Below are 16468 nucleotides of genomic sequence, written 5' to 3'. Positions count from 1 at the left end.
GGATTGCACAGTGCTCTAGGCTGCTCTCCATTTGATCTTATCTTTGGACATCAGGTGAGAGGACCTTTAAAAATGTTACATGAGAAAATGTTAGGAGATGTTACAGCCACGCAGAGTGAGCATTACCTGACGGATGTAAAGAGCAAGCTGTCCAGAACGAGGGAGTTGGCCTTACGACATCTAAGTGAACAACCACAGGTAATGAAGGAGGAAGCATGACAAGAGGTTCAAGGCCAAACTTAGAGTTTTTGAGCCAGGAGATTTGGCAATGGTCTTGAACCCTCGTTTGGGTACTTCTATGTCACATAAATTTTCAGGACCGTATCAAGTAGTAAAACGTCTTGGGGAAATTACTTACAAAGTTTGCCATCCCCAACAGAAACGGCAGACCATGAGTGTACATGTAAACCGGTTGAAGGCTTATTGTGGGCCTAGTATTGTGGCTTGTTGTGTTGCTGAGGAGGTAAATCCTGAAGAGTCGAGTGTTGCAGTGGAAGATGGTAATACTTGGTTGTCTAATTCCAGTTCCGGGGAAGAATTGTTGTCATTTGCAGGATGAGGAGAGAGCAGAATTCCAGGACCTTTTGGAGATGTCCTCTAACTTGTTTGATAGTCCCCACTCAGATTTCTCTCATTACTCATGACATTACTCTACAGTTATTACTCTACAGACATCATTACTCTACAGTCTCCGTGGTGTAGTGGTATGACACTCGCCTGGCGTTCCGCGAGCGCTTTGTCGTGGGTTCGTATCCTGGCCGGGGAGGATTTACTGGGCGTCAATCCTGAACTGTAGCCTCTGTTTAACTCAACAGTAAAATGAGTATTTGGTTGTAAAAACAATTCTTCACGGCGAGGATCGTATTCCAGGGATCTGCCCGAAACGCTATGCATACTAGTGGCTGTACAAGAATGTAACAACTCTTGTATATATCTAAAAAAAAAAAAAAAAAAAAAAAAAAAACATTAACATGACAGATGTAACTCCAATTCGGCTGCACCCTTATCGAGTGACACCCGAGAAACGTCGTATCATCCAGGAGGAGGTTGATTATCTTCTTCGACATGGGTTCGTTAGACCCAGTCAGAGCTCCTGGAGTTCACCGTGTTTAGTAGTACCAAAACCAGAGGATAAATGGAGATTAGTAGTGTATTATAGAAAACTCAACCAGGTAACTGTAGTTGATGTGTATCCATTACCTTTATTGGAGGACTGTATCGACACTATAGGTCATGCTAAGTTTGTATCTAAATTGGACTTATCTAAAGGGTATCACCAGATCCCACTTACAGATTTTGCAAGGGAAGTGACAGACAGCATTTATCACCCATGATGGAGCTTTCGAGTTTAATGTAATGCCATTTGGATTAAGGAATGCTCCAGCAACTTTTCAGAAGTTAATGAATTCTTTGTTGAAAGATGTGCCAGATTGTAAGGCATATTTGGATGACATTGTGATTTTCAGTAAGAATAAGGTAGATCATATGTCCAGTTTAAAGAAATTGTTTACTGTGTTACAACATGCTAATTTGACTGTGAATATGAAGAAATGTAGTTGGGCTAAAGGAACTACAGTGTACTTAGGACATGAGGTCGGACAAGGAAGGATAGTTCCATTGCAAGACAAGATCCAGGCAGTTGTGGATTACCCAGTACTATCAAATAAGAAGTCTGTGCAGAGATTTATTGGGATGTGCACGTATTATAGGAGATAGTGTAAAAACTTTTCCATTGTTGCTGCACCTATAACAAATCTTCTAAGGAAACAGGTAAAATTTAAGTGGATCCAGGAGTGGCAGAACTCTTTTCAGAAGTTGAAAGGAATTCTCTCAACCTCACCTGTGCTAGCTAGTCCATAGTATGATAAACCTTTTATTCTGCATATAGACGCTTCAGATCTAGGAGCAATGTGCTGTTCTGTTCCAAGTAGGACCAGATGAGTTAGAACATCCTGTACATTATTTCTTTCATAAATTTGACAGGACACAAACTAATTATTCTGTACTTGAGAAAGAAGCACTTTGTTTGATATTGGCAGTTGAGACGTTTGAGACATACTTGTCAGGAAATCAAGTGGTAGTATATACAGATCATAATCCATTGACATTCATTAACTCTATGAAGTATAAATCCAGAGAATACTTAGATGGTCATTGATTCTGCAAGAATTCAATATTGTAATTCGTCATATTCCTGTGAGGCAAAATGTTATTGCTGATGCCTTATCCAGAGGATTTCCTGTTGCCGTGCCATAATATGTAGTGTTCTATATGCCTAAGATGCATGTTATTTTTTTTTTATTTTTTTTACTGTGTGAAATTTCATTGTTTTCTACTTTGACCTTTTGTTGAAGTATCTTCATGCTGTATTTTCATGTTTTATTTCATGAAGTCAAAAAATTGAAATCAACCTTCAGTTAATTTCATTTTTTTTCTTAGGGGCTGGGAGGGATGTTACAAAGTCCTACATGGATTCTAACATTATCATGATGCTTATAATAATTATTGTCTATTCTATAATTGGTATAGTATTCAGTTGTGTATCCGATTGACATTGTATGATATTAGACTTGTATGATGTATGTTGTAACATGCTGTAGTGTGCCTGAGTTGCATTATATATTGTATGAGGCTTGAGTGCAAGTTATTTCCTGTTGGAGGGAGTGTGGTTTCTTCCGTGTGGGGGGATGACCATATTTGGATGTGTCCAGGGTTTGGGCTGGTTGTCGTTTATATTTCAACCTTGATTAATTCTTATTATTGTTGGCCATTAAATTCTTGAGAGTAATGTAACAGTATTATATACTCTTAATTAATTAAGATTATGGAATTAAAGGTTATTAGAACTGTACTTTTGTTAGTAGAGTTTCACAAGAGTTCATGTGGATGCTTAGTTGATGTGTGGTAGGACGCCTGCCCTGCGAGCCAGAATTTCAGAAACGTGGCTGAGCTGATCGAGTGGAGACATGTATTTGAGTTAAGTCTGTGGTTATTGTTATTTTAGCTGATTACTTAGCTAATTCTCTTGGTATGACTAATTGTGCTACACCATTTATTCATTCATGTGTTTTAAGAGATGGTCCATGTTTACTAAGGATTTTCATTGATATTATTGCATGCTGAAGAATATTTCTGGCTGCTATATTTTTACCATTTATATAGTTATATTGTGTCACCCTTAGCATAATTATATTGTTTTCCCGTTTATGCAGTGTTTTATTCATACCCTAGACACTGTTTAGCAAGGCCGATTTTCTTATACTTTGATCACTGCGGGGAAAATAACCTTACTAAGTCTCGAGGGTTGTAATACAGTCCCTCTCCTCGGCTCTGTAATAAGTGCTAGAGGTTAGGGCGTAATGCACTCTGATGCTCCAGTACTATCTTTCTCTGTCTCATGTGTGGGGACGAAGGTCACTCTAAGTCGGAGTGCACTTCTTCCCGGCCTCGCTGCCTCAATTGTGGTTAGACCCACCCTACCTTCTCCCGCACGTGTGTACATTACAAACTTGAAGCAGCTGTCCTCACCTTGAAGCACCGGGAATGTTTGTCTTTTCTTGAGGCAAGGCGCCAAGTTCGCCATCTCCTCCCTTTCGCTGGCGTCTCTTATGATCGCGTGTTGCGCTCTTCCTCTCCTCGTCCTTCCCACCTTCCCCAGTCTCACAACCATTTCCAGACCCGCCCACCGCCTCCTCCTCTGTTCCTTTATCTTCTGCTCCGACAGGTCCCCCTCATGGTACTATGTCTGGGGTTCCCCTTCTTTCTACCCGGTCTGTCATGTCTCCCGTGTCTTCTTCCTCATCTCCCTCCGATCCTCCTTCCCGTCCTTCTCCACCATCTCTTCGCTCTCCACGCCGCCTGTCTGTGCGGCCTGGTGTCCATCACTTCTCTCAGCTGTCATCGTGTTGTTTGCTCTCGTTCTTCTTCTCCTGTTGAGACGCTTGAGTCTGTTGCCCAGTACGCTGTTGCTGGGACGCCTGTCTCTTTGAGTCAGAAGCGAAAGCCTGGCTTGTCTCCTTCCTCCTCCCCATCGGGTAAGAAGGCTTCGACTTCATCCTCGCCCCCTACCTCTGACACTTTCACTTCATTCTCTCCCGTTTCGGTGTTCGCACCCCATGTTCCTGCTGTGGAGGTTCCTTTGGCCCCCGCTTCCCTCTCGGTTGCTGTCCTTGTTTCTGCCCCTCCTCCTGCTGCTCTCCTTGACCCTCGGTTGTCCCCCACTACTCCTCCTCCTCCTCCTCCTCCTCCTCCTCCTCCTCCTCCTCCTCCTCCTCCTAATCCGGATCCTGCTCGTCCGCCCCTGATCTGTCCTCCCGCTCCCTTCCCTCCATCCTTACTCAGATTACTCATGCCCCCTAACCCTGACCCTGTTCCTGCGCTTCTTTGACGTGCTTTGTTCCTTTTTAACCTTTGTTCCTTCATTGTTCTCTGTTGCTGTCCTTTCTCTTTTGTCGATGTCTATTCTTCAATGGAAAATTTGTGGTTATTACGCCTATTTCCATGAACTCCAACTTCTTATTTCTCAGTTTTCGCCCCTTTGTGTCTGTCTCCAGGAGCCGATACTTGGTACCCGTCCTGGTCGCTACTGTGGCTGTTCCTTTCTCTTCCCCCCCCCCCCCTCAGCAAAAGCTGGGGCTAGTAACTTCTGCTCTTGATTCGTTCTGATGTTCCTTTCGTCCCCCTCCTTTTTTTTGTCGCCACTCCAATGTTTGCTGCACGTGTCTTTCTGTGTAAATGGTAAGCGGTTTGGTCTATTTATCTCCCCCCAAATGTCCGGCTTTCTCTTCCCGATCTTAAACATCTTCTGGACTCCTTGCCAGAGCCTGTGCTCCTCCTGGGTGACTTCAATTGTCGACATATCATCTGGGGTGATGTTCTGACAAACACCGGAGGTTGCCTTCTTAAACCGTCCATCCTCTCCTCTTCCCTGTCTCTTCTGAATTCTTGGGAGCCCACTCATTTGGACTCTCGGACTCTTTCCCTTTCCTGTCTTGATCTTTTTCTCTGCTTGCCGTCTCTTTACATGGATTTCACGTGGCGGGTTCTTGATGACCTCCATGGCAGTGAACATTTCCCCATCCTTGTTACCTTTTTCTCTTTTCACTCTCCCCTCTCCTTCCCTAGGTGGCTGTTTGCCAAAGCAGACTGGAACCTCTTTACCCTCCCTGCTGCTCTCTCCGACCTTTCGATTCTGCCTCTCCCTTGCACCATCCTCCTTTTTCATGACACCATCTTCGACGCTGCCCTCCACTCTATTCCTCGTTCTTAATTTCGAGAAACGCAGAAGTCGGTTCCCTAGTGGAATGTGGGTTGTACTCGGGCTGTCTGTCTGCTGTAAGCATACAGACTGGAAGACACCACCGCAGGCAGACCGCTGATTGTTTTCTTTTGTTTCGGAAGGCGAGTGATGTGGCCCATAGAACCATCCATACACCTAAGCGTGAGTGTTGGAAGTCTTATGTTCCACCATTACGTCCAAAACTCCTCTGTCGCAAATCTAGAAGCGTATCCGCAAGATTGTGGGTAAGTTCATTCCCGATGTCTCGCCGGACCTTCACCTCCGTGGTACTCTTGTGGCGGATCCGTTGCAGGTCGCGACTGAACTGGGTTTCACTTTTCTTCTGTCAGCTCTGATTCTCAGCTTCCTTCTACGTAAGCCTGTTTTTGAATCTCGTCCTTTAGATTTCTGCATCCATCTCAGACTTCCCTATGACGATCCCTTCTCTCTCTCTGAACTTCAGTCTGCCCTGGCCTTCTGCGGTTCTATGGTGGCGGGCTCCGATGGCATTCATTATGAGATGCTTCGCCGTCTCCCTCCGTGTACGTCTCAGTATTTACCGAATTTGTATAATCGGGTCGTGAGTGCCTGAGGACTGGCACGATGCTGTTGTCCTCCTTGTTCGGAAACTAGGGTCTCTTGAGACATCCCCGAAAGACTTTCGCCCTTTTGTCCTCATGAGTTGTGTCTGCAAACTCTTAGAACGTATGGTTAACGTTCGTCTGATGTGGTCCTTGGAACACTATCACCACCTCTTCCCTTCTCAGTTTGGTTTTCGCAAGTTCTGCAGCACAACAGATGTCCTGGTGAACTTGGAGGCCTATATTCGTACTGCTTTCCCTGCGAAGACCTCTGTTGCTGTCCTTTTTGATCTGGAAAAGGCTTACGACACCACTTGGAGATATCATATTCTGTCCCAACTTCATTCTTTTGACCTTCAGGGTAATCTCCCTCCCTTTCTCCAAAGCTTCCTCACATGTCGTTCCTTTCAAGTGAGGCTTGATACCACTCTCTCTCTGCCCCTTTTCGGCAATATGAGAGTGTACCTCAAGGCAGTATTCTGAGCACTACTCTTTTTCTGGTTGCCCTCATTGGTCTTTCCTCCCTTCCTTCTGCCGTCTTTTCCGCTCTGTGTCGACGATCTTACCGTTTGCTGTCAGGGTGATGAACAACTTCAACAGCGGCTTCAACTTGTGATTGATTCCGTGTCATCTTGGGCCCATCGATCATGGCTTCCCGTTCTCTACGTCTAAGACTTGTGCTATGACTTTATCTCGAAAGCATGTCGTTTTTCGTCCGTCTCTGATGCTCTATGGTCCGTCTCTGATGCCCCTTGAGTACAAGGATTCCGCTAAGCATTAGGGGTTAATCTTTGTCACTCGTTTGTCTTGGTTGCCCCCATATTTGTTACCTCAAAGTTGAATGCCCTAAAGCCCTTACCCTCCTTACGGTTTTATCCCATACTTCTTGGGGAGCAGATAGACGCACTCTCCTCGCTTTACATTCCTCTCTCGACCTGCCTAAACTCGATTATGACTGCCCTGCTTTCTCGTCTGCTTCTCCTTCTGATCTTCACCGTCTTCATGCTTTGTACCATGCTGAGTTGCGCTTCAGCTCTGGTGCCTTTCATTTGACTCCAGCCCTCAGCTTGTATGTTGAGACTGGCTTCCTATCTCTCCGGGACCGCGGTGATCCCTAACGTCTTCGCTATCTTTCGCGGTCCTTGCAACTGTTACGTACTTCTAGCTGAATACGTATATAAAATTAAATAAACTTTTGTTTCATTATAATATTACTTGTATATGTACACATATTGTGTTTTTGTAAATTGTCGTGTGGTGTGGCAATGTCAGTGGGGACAGGAGCGCGGTTGCTCTTCACACGTCTAATACCTGTTAGATTCGGGAAATTAGAATTGCTGGACCTGTTCAGTTATGGGAGTTCCAGATGTCACTTTTACTAAGTTTATATAATTGTTTATTTACTATTATTAAGCAGGTGGCTTTGTACTTATATATTTTGCAAGTAACTTTTATATTTAGTTTGCATTCTTATGTGTTTTAAGAACAATTGGTTGTTCAATTAGTTTTAAATATTAAAAAGTCTTTAGTTTCCATCCCTCATCCTGGATGAGGCAGAGGGGGAGTGGATTATGGGTAATGACGGTGCGAGAGTAGTCAGTAGCTCATACGGGTCAGGAGAGATCACATCTTTGTAGAGTTAAGTCTGTATCATTCATGTTGTGCCATATTTTATTATATTATATTATGTGAGAGACAATACTTTTTGTTTGGTTGTATAAGTTAACTTGACCATCTGTGTTTTTATATTATACTGTATTGAATATATATATTATAAGTTATATGTATAATTCTTCAGTCCTAAGGGAGAAATACTTTTAATTCTTAGCCTGTTATCATTCATGGGGTTATACTGGTGACCCGCTTTAGAGAGCAGCAGTTGTATCCCTAGACATAATTAAAGCTTGGCTGCTGTAGGGTCACGAGCCTTAACGAACGATAGGTAACAGCAACATCCTTCCTCTTGACTCTGTCGTGCTTTGACTTTTACCCCTCCTGTAGTTCCTGTTCCTCTTCACCACCTCCCTTTTTCTGCCCGGTTATCTAGTCTACAGGATTCTCTTTTGGTTCTTATTTCTCCTCGTACTGTTTCTTCCTTGCCCCCGTGGCGAGTCCCCTTGTCAAAATTTTGTTCTTCCTTGTCCCACATCACTAAAGCTTTAACCCCTGTTACAGTTCTGAAACGCCTTTTCCTTGAGCACCTTTCTTCACACTCCCGCTCCGTTTCCATCTTCACCGATGGGTCGAAGTCTGCGGACGGTGAAGGCTACTCTGTTGTTTTTCCTTACCGCACTTATATGTGTCGCCTACCTCCGGAGACCAGAATTTTCACTTCAGAACTTTATGCTATTCTCTATGCTCTTCGTCTCCCACTTTCTAGTTGTAAATTTTCCTTTGTGGTTGCCGTTGACTCTTGTAGTGCCCTCATCTCTTGGGGTCCTTCAGTCCGCTCCATCTAGTTGTCGTCGAGGTTCCACATTGGCTGTTTCTTATCTCCAGTAAACTTAAGTCGGTTGAGTTTTGCTGGGTTCCCAGCCATATTGGTGTTTCTTTAAATGAGCGTGCGGATGCTGCTGCTGCTAGAAAAGCTGTCCGCTCTTGTTTCATCTCCCGTCGAGGTATTCCTTATTTTGACTTTTAACAAGTTATTCATTCCACCATTCTTACTCATTGGCTGGTTTGTTTGTTTTCTGTTACTGGTAACAAATTGCATACTCCTAAAGGTAGTGTGTCCTGATGGCCTTCCTCCTACCACCATAACCGGCGATGGGTAAATGGCTCTGGCGAGGTCGCGAGAAGTAATTGTGTATTGGCCATACACGCTTAACTCGCGCTCACTTAATGGAACGCCGCCCTGCTCCTAATTGTCCAAATTGTATTGTCCCTCTTACAGTCTTGCATATCCTTGTTGAGTAAGTAAGTAATTATCAAAAGAAGGCACCAAACCGGGAAGGCTATGTAGCACCATCAAATACGCAAAATAATCAGAGGGCGCTAAATATCACCAAGGATGCCAATACGAGAACAAAAACGCATAAGGCGAACGATATCAAAAGTATCCAAGTCACCAAGAATTCTATCGAGGGACAGGTGACCGCGAGGGGCGGTCGGAAAGCAAGACACACGCTCGTCCTGGAAGTCAGGACATTCAAGAAGGACATGCACGACCGTAAGAGGGACAATGCAACTAGGACAATAAGGAGCAGGGCGGCGCTCCATCAAGTGACCATGGGTTAAGCGAGTATGGCCAATACGCAACCTCGCCAGAGCTGTTTCCCACCGCCGGTTACGGTGGAAGGAGGACGGCCACGAGGAAACACAACATTTAAGAGTACGTAGCTTGTTACCAGTAACAGACAACCAAGAAGCCTGCCAACGGGTAAGGACTGAGGAATGGATAACTGGGTAAAATTCGGAATACGGAATGCCTTTACGAGAGATGGGACAAGAGCGGACAGCTTGCTCATTGAAAGACACACCAATATGGCTGGGAACCCAACAAAACTCAACCGACTTAAATTTACTGTGAACGAGAAACAGCCAATGCTGGATCTCGACAACTACTGGATGAACCGGATTAAAGGACCCGAGAGCCATGAGGGCACTACGAGAGTCAACAACAACCACAAAGGAAGACTGACAACGAGAAAGCAGGAGACGAAGAGCATAGAGAATAGCATAAAGTTCCGCTGTAAAGATGCTAGTCTCCGGAGGCAAGCGACACATATAAGTGCGATCAGGAAAAAACAACAGAGTAGCCAACACCGTCCGCTGACTTAGACCCATCAGTGAAGACAGAAACGGAGCGGGAGTGAGAAGAAAAGTGCTTGAGGAAAAGGCGTTTTAGAACCGTAGGAGGGGTAAAAGCTTTAGTGATAAGGGTCAAGGAAGTTCAAAACCGTGGAAGAGGGACCCTCCATGGGGGGCAAAGAAGGAACAACACGAGGAGAAACATCAGAAATACGAACGGAGAGAGAATCCTGTAGGCGAGATAACCGGACAGAAAGAGGGAGGTGGTGAAGAGGAACAGGAACCGCAGGAGGGGTAAAAGTTAAAGCACGACAGAGGCGAGAGGAAGGATGTTGCAAGGACCGCGCAAGATAGCGAAGACAGTAGCGATCACGGCGGTCCTGGAGAGACAGGAAGCCAGTGTCAACATATAAGCTAAGGATGGGAGTCGAACGAAAGGCACCAGAACTGAGGCGCAACCCAGTATGGTGCAAAGCATCCAGACGGCGAAGAGTAGAAGGAGAAGCAGACGAGTAAGCAGGGCAACCATAATCGAGCTTAGACAGGACGAGAGAGGAATGTAAAGCAAGGAGAGTGCGCCTATCTGCCCCCCAAGAAGTATGGGACAAGATCCGAAGGAGGGTAAGGGCCTTAGAGCACTCAACACGGAGGTAAGAGATATGGGGAGACCAAGACAAACGAGTGTCAAGGAATAACCCCAAAAGCTTCGCAGAATCTTTGTATTCAAGGGATGACCATAAAGTGACAAAGAGGGACGAAGAACAACCCGTTTCCGCGTAAAAGTCATGGCACAAGTCTTAGAAGTAGAGAACTTGAAGCCATGACCTGTGGCCCAAGACGACACGGCATCAATTGCAAGTTGAAGCCGGCGTTGAAGGAGAGGCGAATCATCACCCTGACAACAAAGGGTAAGATCATCGACATAGAGAGCGGAGAAGACACCAAAAGGAAGAGAGGAAAGAAGACCACTGAGGGCAACAAGAAAAAGAGTAGTGCTCAGAACACTACCCTGGGGCACACCTTCGAATTGCTGAAAAGAGAGAGAGCGGTACCAACGCGCACCCGAAAGGAACGACGAGAGAGGAAGCTGCGGAGAAAGAGAGGGAGATGACCATGAAGGCCAAAAGAATGAAGTTGAGATAGGATATGATAACGCCAAGTGGTGTCGTAAGCCTTTTCTAGGTCAAAAAGGACGGCAACAACGGAGGTCTTCGCAGCAAAAGCAGTACGAGTATAGACCTCCAAGTTCACCAGGACATCTGTCGTGCTGCGGCACTTGCGGAAACCAAATTGAGAAGGGGAGAGGAGGTGATGGTGTTCCAGGAACCACATCAGACGAACGTTAACCATACGTTCAAAGACTCTGCAGACAACGTGTGAGAGCAATAGGGCGAAAGTTCCTTAGGGGAAGTACCCAGAGACCCCGGTTTGCGAACAGGGAGGACAACGGCATCGAGCCAGTCCTCAGGGACTGACGACGACTCCCAGATCCGATTATACAGACTCAGTAAATACTGAGACGTGCACGGAGGGAGACGGCGAAGCATCTCATAATGAATACCATCGGAGCCCGCCACCGTAGAACCGCAGAGGGCCAGGGCAGAACGAAGTTCAGAGAGAGAGAGAGAGAAAGGATCATTATAGGGAAGTTAAAGACGAGTGCAGAAATCTAAAGGACGAGACTCAAGGCAGGTTTACGAAGAAGGAAAGATTAGGGAAGATGAAGACCAGAGCTAACAGAAGAAAAGTGGGAACCCAGTACGGCAGTGACCTGCAACGGGTCCGCCACAAGAGTATCATGGAGGTGAAGGAACGGTGAAACATCGGGAACGAACTTACCCGCTATCTTGCGGATACGCTTCCATTAGTGGACCAGAGAAGTTTCGGACGTAATTGTCGAGACATAAGATGCCCAACATTCACGTTTGGCCGTACGGATGGCGCTACGGGCCACCGCACTCGCTTTCCGAAAGAAAAGAATCGGTCGTCTGCCTACGGCGGTGCCTCTTCCAGGCTGCACGCTTACAGCGGACAGCCCGAGCACAGTCCGTATTCCACCAGGGAACGCACTTCCGTGGACCCCGAAAGGAAGAGCGAGGAATAGAGCGGAGGGCAGCGTTGAAGACTGTCATGAAAAAGGAGGAGAGCGCGAGAGAGAGGCAGAAGGGAGAGGTCAGAGAGAGCAGCACTGAGGGTAAATAGGGTCCAGTCTGCCTTAGCAAACTGCCACCTAGGGAAAGAGAGGGAAGGGCGAAAAGAGAAAAAGGAAACAAGGATGGGGAAATGATCACTTCCATGGAGGTCATCAAGAACCTGCCACGTGAAATCTAAGTAAAGAGAAGAAGAGCAGAGAGAAAGATCAAGACAAGAAAGGGTGCGAGTCCGTGATTCCAAATAAGTGGGCTCACCAGAATTCAGAAGAGACAGGGAAGAAGAGAGGAGAAACGGCTCAAGGAGGCGACCCCGGGGATTCGTCAGAACGTCACCCCAAAGAGAATGACGACAATTGAAGTCACCCAGCAGGATCACAGGCTCCGGCAAGGAGTTTAGGAGGTGTTTCAAATCAGGAAGAGAGCGGGACACTCGGGGGAGAAATGGAACAAACTGTGTACCATTTCCCCACAAAGATACGAGCAGCAGAACAATGGAGAGGTGAAGGAAAAAGCAAAGGAACAAAGGGAACATCAGCACGAATCAAGAGAGCAGAAGAATTAGAAGCCCCAGCAATGGCTAGGGGGGGAGGGGAGAGAAAGGAATAGCCACGAAAACGACCAGGACGAGCACCAAGCATTGGCTCCTGGAGACAGACACAAAGGGGCGAAAACCGCGAAATCAGAAGTTGGAATTCGAGGAAATTGGCGTAATAACCTCGAACGTTCCATTGAAGAATGGACAACGACGAGAAGAGAAAGGACAAAAACAGAACAAGGAAGAAACAAAGGCGAAAGAGCAACAGAGCACGTTAAAGAATATCAGGGTCGGGATCAGGGTCAGCAAAGTCAGGGTTAGGGGGCATGGGTAAACTGAGCAAAGACGGAGGGAAAGAAACGGGAGAACAGATCAGAGGTGGGCGGGCGGGGTCCGGAGGAGGAGGAAGAGGAGGAGACAACGGAGAGGAGCAGTCAAGGACAGCAGCAGGAAGAGGGGGAGTAGAAAGAGGGGAGTGCACCTCAGCAAGAGCAGCAACCGAAAGGGAAGCAGGGGCCAAAGAAACCTCCATATCAGGAACAGGGGGCGCAATCACTGAAACGGGAGGGGAAGGAGCAACAGAGCCAGAAGTAGGAGCTGAGGAAGAAAGCGAAGCCTTCTTACCTGCCGGGGAAGAGGAAGGAGAGGAGCCAGGCTTTCGCTTCTGACTTAAAGAGACCGGTGTCCCAGCAACTACGTACCGGGCAACGGATTCCAGAGTCTCAACAGAAGCCGAACGAGAGCACACACGACGGCCGTTAGGAGAGCGATGGACATCCGCCAGCACCGACAGGCGGTTGGGAGAGTCGATAGATGGAGGAAGAGGATGGGAAGGAGGATCGGAGGGGGACGAGAAAGAAGACACAGTTGACACGACAGACCGGGGAGAAGGAAGGGGAACCCCCAGACAGAGGACTAGGAGGAGGATCCTTCGGACGAGAACCCAAAGGAACAAAGGAGGGGGCTGTGGGCGCATCAGGGTCCAAGGCCCGGAAACGGTTGTGAGTCTGAGGAAGGCGGGAAGGACGAGGAGAGGAAGAGCGCAACACGCGAGCATAAGAGATAGTAGCAAAAGGCGGGAGCCGGCGAACCTGGCGTCTCGCCTCAGAAAAAGATAAACGCTCCCGGTGCTTCAAGTTGAGGACGGCTGCCTCAAGCTTGTAATGGACACACGCACGGGAGAAGATAGGATGGGCCTCACCGCAGTTGAGGCAACGAGCCTGGGGAGAAGTGCACTCCGACTTAGAGTGACCTTCACTCCCACACAAAGGACAGAGAGAGACAGTCCCAGAGCAGCGGAGGGCACCATGCCCAAACCTCCAGCACTTCTTACAAAGTCGAGGAGAAGGAATATACTCCTGGACAGAGCACCTAGCACCAGCAAGTATGACAGAGGATGGAAGGGTCCTACCATCGAAGGTGATCTTCACAACGCGAAGGGGTTGTCGGCGACGACCACGAGGGGGGAAGAGTAAACGAGTCAACCTGGAAGACAGAATGGCCTTGGGCATCAAGGATATGCCGTATATCATCGTGGCAATCCTGCAGATTCCGAACACCGGTTGCAACATGGTGTGGGAGGAGAGTAGTGCCAACACTGGCATTCATCTGAACATTCTTGGAGACCCGAACAGGGATCTCGCCAAGGCAAGATAAGGCAGCCAACCGGGAAGCCGCATCCTGAGAAGGAGCAGCAACGACACGTACCGAGACGAGTGGGGTTGAAAGTAACAGATGCATCCACGGAATCTACAAGATGCCGATGGAAGGAGAAATCGTCGAGGCGCAGAATGAAGAGGGAGGAGATCAAAGTATTTGGCCCATGAAGCAGGACCAAACAAGGCCTGATACGCATCAGCACGGGAAGGAATCGAGCGAGTGCGGTTGGGGCGCGAACGGCGTCGAGAACCCCTAGAGAGGGAGGGGTCAAAAGGCGCAGTAGTCACAACGAAAGACTTAGCCACACCAGGGGACGAAGTGGTCACCACCGGGGTCTGGAGGCTCGACCCAACCACAGAGGAGGGAGGGGAGCTGGGGGATGAAGTCAGGACGGTCAAAGGAGGAGCAAGGTCGGGGCCCAACGCAGCGGGAGCTACAGAGCCTGGTCTTCCAATACAGGCCGACTCGGGGGCTTGGTCGCCCACCCCACGAGCCTGAGAGGGTACAACGGAAACATTCAACGACAGAGACGAAAAGTGACAAATTCATCCACGAATGTGCCCCCATACCCACCATGGAGCCACAATTAGAGGCAGGACACCCAACAGGAAGCTATCGCCGATCATGCCGGGGCCCCCTAGGGGTGCCCCACAAACGCCACCTTAAGAACCGTCAGTCCTTCGAGATCGGGTTCAGCGACGAAAGGGAGATTGACAATAAAAGGTTCCCCTCGCTCGAGACGTTGGGTACTACAGTTCTACGGGTGCAAGAGTATGCCTCCTCAAGCAGCCGGGCGTCAAAATAAAAGAAGTCCAAAGAAAGAATCCAAAACAAGCAAAAGGTCGGCAGGAAACGACAAGCAGATAGGAGAAGAGGGGAGAAAAACGAAACAAGGAAAAGGAAAAGCGATCCGGCACAATTGGAGAAGACAGCAGCAGGAGTGCAAGGCCAGAAAAGGGCAGAGGACTGCCCAACGGAGCATCACACTCCGGCAGCCGTCCACTAAGCCCCCTCACGACGCCAACGGGCCAGATGGGGAGGGGGCTGGGTAATAAAAGGCAAGACGTTATCCATACAGCAAACCAAACCTGGAACCTGGAACCAAGGGATACCACCTACCAGGGCAGCCAAGCACGGGCCAGTGCAGGGTGTGTCGTCCCCAGCGGTGCTCCCCCTTTACAACAGGCGAGTCCTACTACTTCGTTCATTCTCCCACACTGGTGCCAAGACCACAGTCCCCCTATTTCCCCAGCCTGGACACCCAACCATCCACTCAGGGCGGCCTCTCACAGGTGACCCCTCCAGCGGGTGGTCCTATGGCTCAAGGCCCCTACATGGTGCCCTTCAGCACGTACACCACCCAAAGAGGGGGCAGGAGAGGGGGCACAGGCAACCTACACCGGTCCTAGGGAGGTGTACGCGAGCCCCTCACCACGGTAAGGAGGCACCACGGAGGGGAGGCTACCCTTAAAAGCCACGAAATTTGTTACCCAATTTCACGCGATACTGTCAATGGTCTCTGCCCAAGGAATGAAAGACTTTGCATAAATTCGCCAAGGAAAGACTGGGAAATAGGTCAAGTGTAGATAGATCCCTTAGCAGCAGTAATTTCACTCATTCAGGTGAACAAAAATACTGGGAATCTAGCCGCGCAACATTCTTCAGTGTGGTGAACAGAAATTGCCAAAATATGATTTTAACTATCAACAAGATGTATAGGATTGAATGATTCCAGAGCCGTATGATCAGCCACTAAGTGGCAAAAAACATTGAAAAACAAAAATGCAGCCATTTCAACTGAAGATACATGGTATTTACATTTGGTCTGTAAATGCAATAGAATAACTATTATCAGATTTAAACACCATCTGTTAATTATGCAACACAAGTGTGTGAAGATAAATCTTAAAAGTGTAAGGTAATGGTTATCTCCGCAAAATTTGTACCTTATGACTACAGTGGTGTACACCCACCATTGGTTTTCACCCTATGTAAGGGGGAAAGTACTTCATGTCGGTCTTCTTAAAGTTCAGTAGCAGTTCAGATATCGTGTATGGCGACGTAAGTCTGGTTACACTTGGTATACACCTCTACTGTATAACCCTGGATAGCACTCCCGACCGTCGTAGCGGGAGAGCATAAAAGGGCACAGTGAGAAAAAGGTCACTGATGGCATGACAGTCCCGAACGGTTCTGGTAAGGGTTGTTACTGTGAGGGAAGTTTAAGCCCATAGTTTACCCAATCACATACAGTGTGACCAAGACTACTGCTACCCCTCCTGCCTGTCAAGGAAGAAGGTGATTGGCTCTTCTTAGATTGCCTGATAGGCGTTAAAGTTAAATGAATGCGTTTGGGGAAGACTGCCACCGCTTTAAACAGCCTAGTAAGAACAGGTTGCCTTACAGTCTGTTCAGCGCTACTCTGCCGATCTCTAGCTGGTAGGGGTCGGCAGCCTACCAGAACTTACGCTATCTAACCAGACTGACAAAAAAAATGATAAGGTGTCCACAT

General features: G+C 47.6%; 1 protein-coding gene across 1 annotated transcript in view; it reads left to right on the top strand.

The window, feature by feature from the left end:
- The window catches only part of LOC123772032 (BUB3-interacting and GLEBS motif-containing protein ZNF207-like), a 310957-nt gene that overhangs the window by 142902 nt on the left and 151587 nt on the right, over nt 1-16468 (top strand). The gene's annotated exons all lie outside the window — the stretch shown is intronic.

This window comes from Procambarus clarkii, chromosome 38 (genome assembly GCF_040958095.1).
Source record: "Procambarus clarkii isolate CNS0578487 chromosome 38, FALCON_Pclarkii_2.0, whole genome shotgun sequence".
Lineage (NCBI taxonomy): Eukaryota > Metazoa > Arthropoda > Malacostraca > Decapoda > Cambaridae > Procambarus > Procambarus clarkii.
This window is presented reverse-complemented; position numbering and strand designations above follow the sequence as displayed.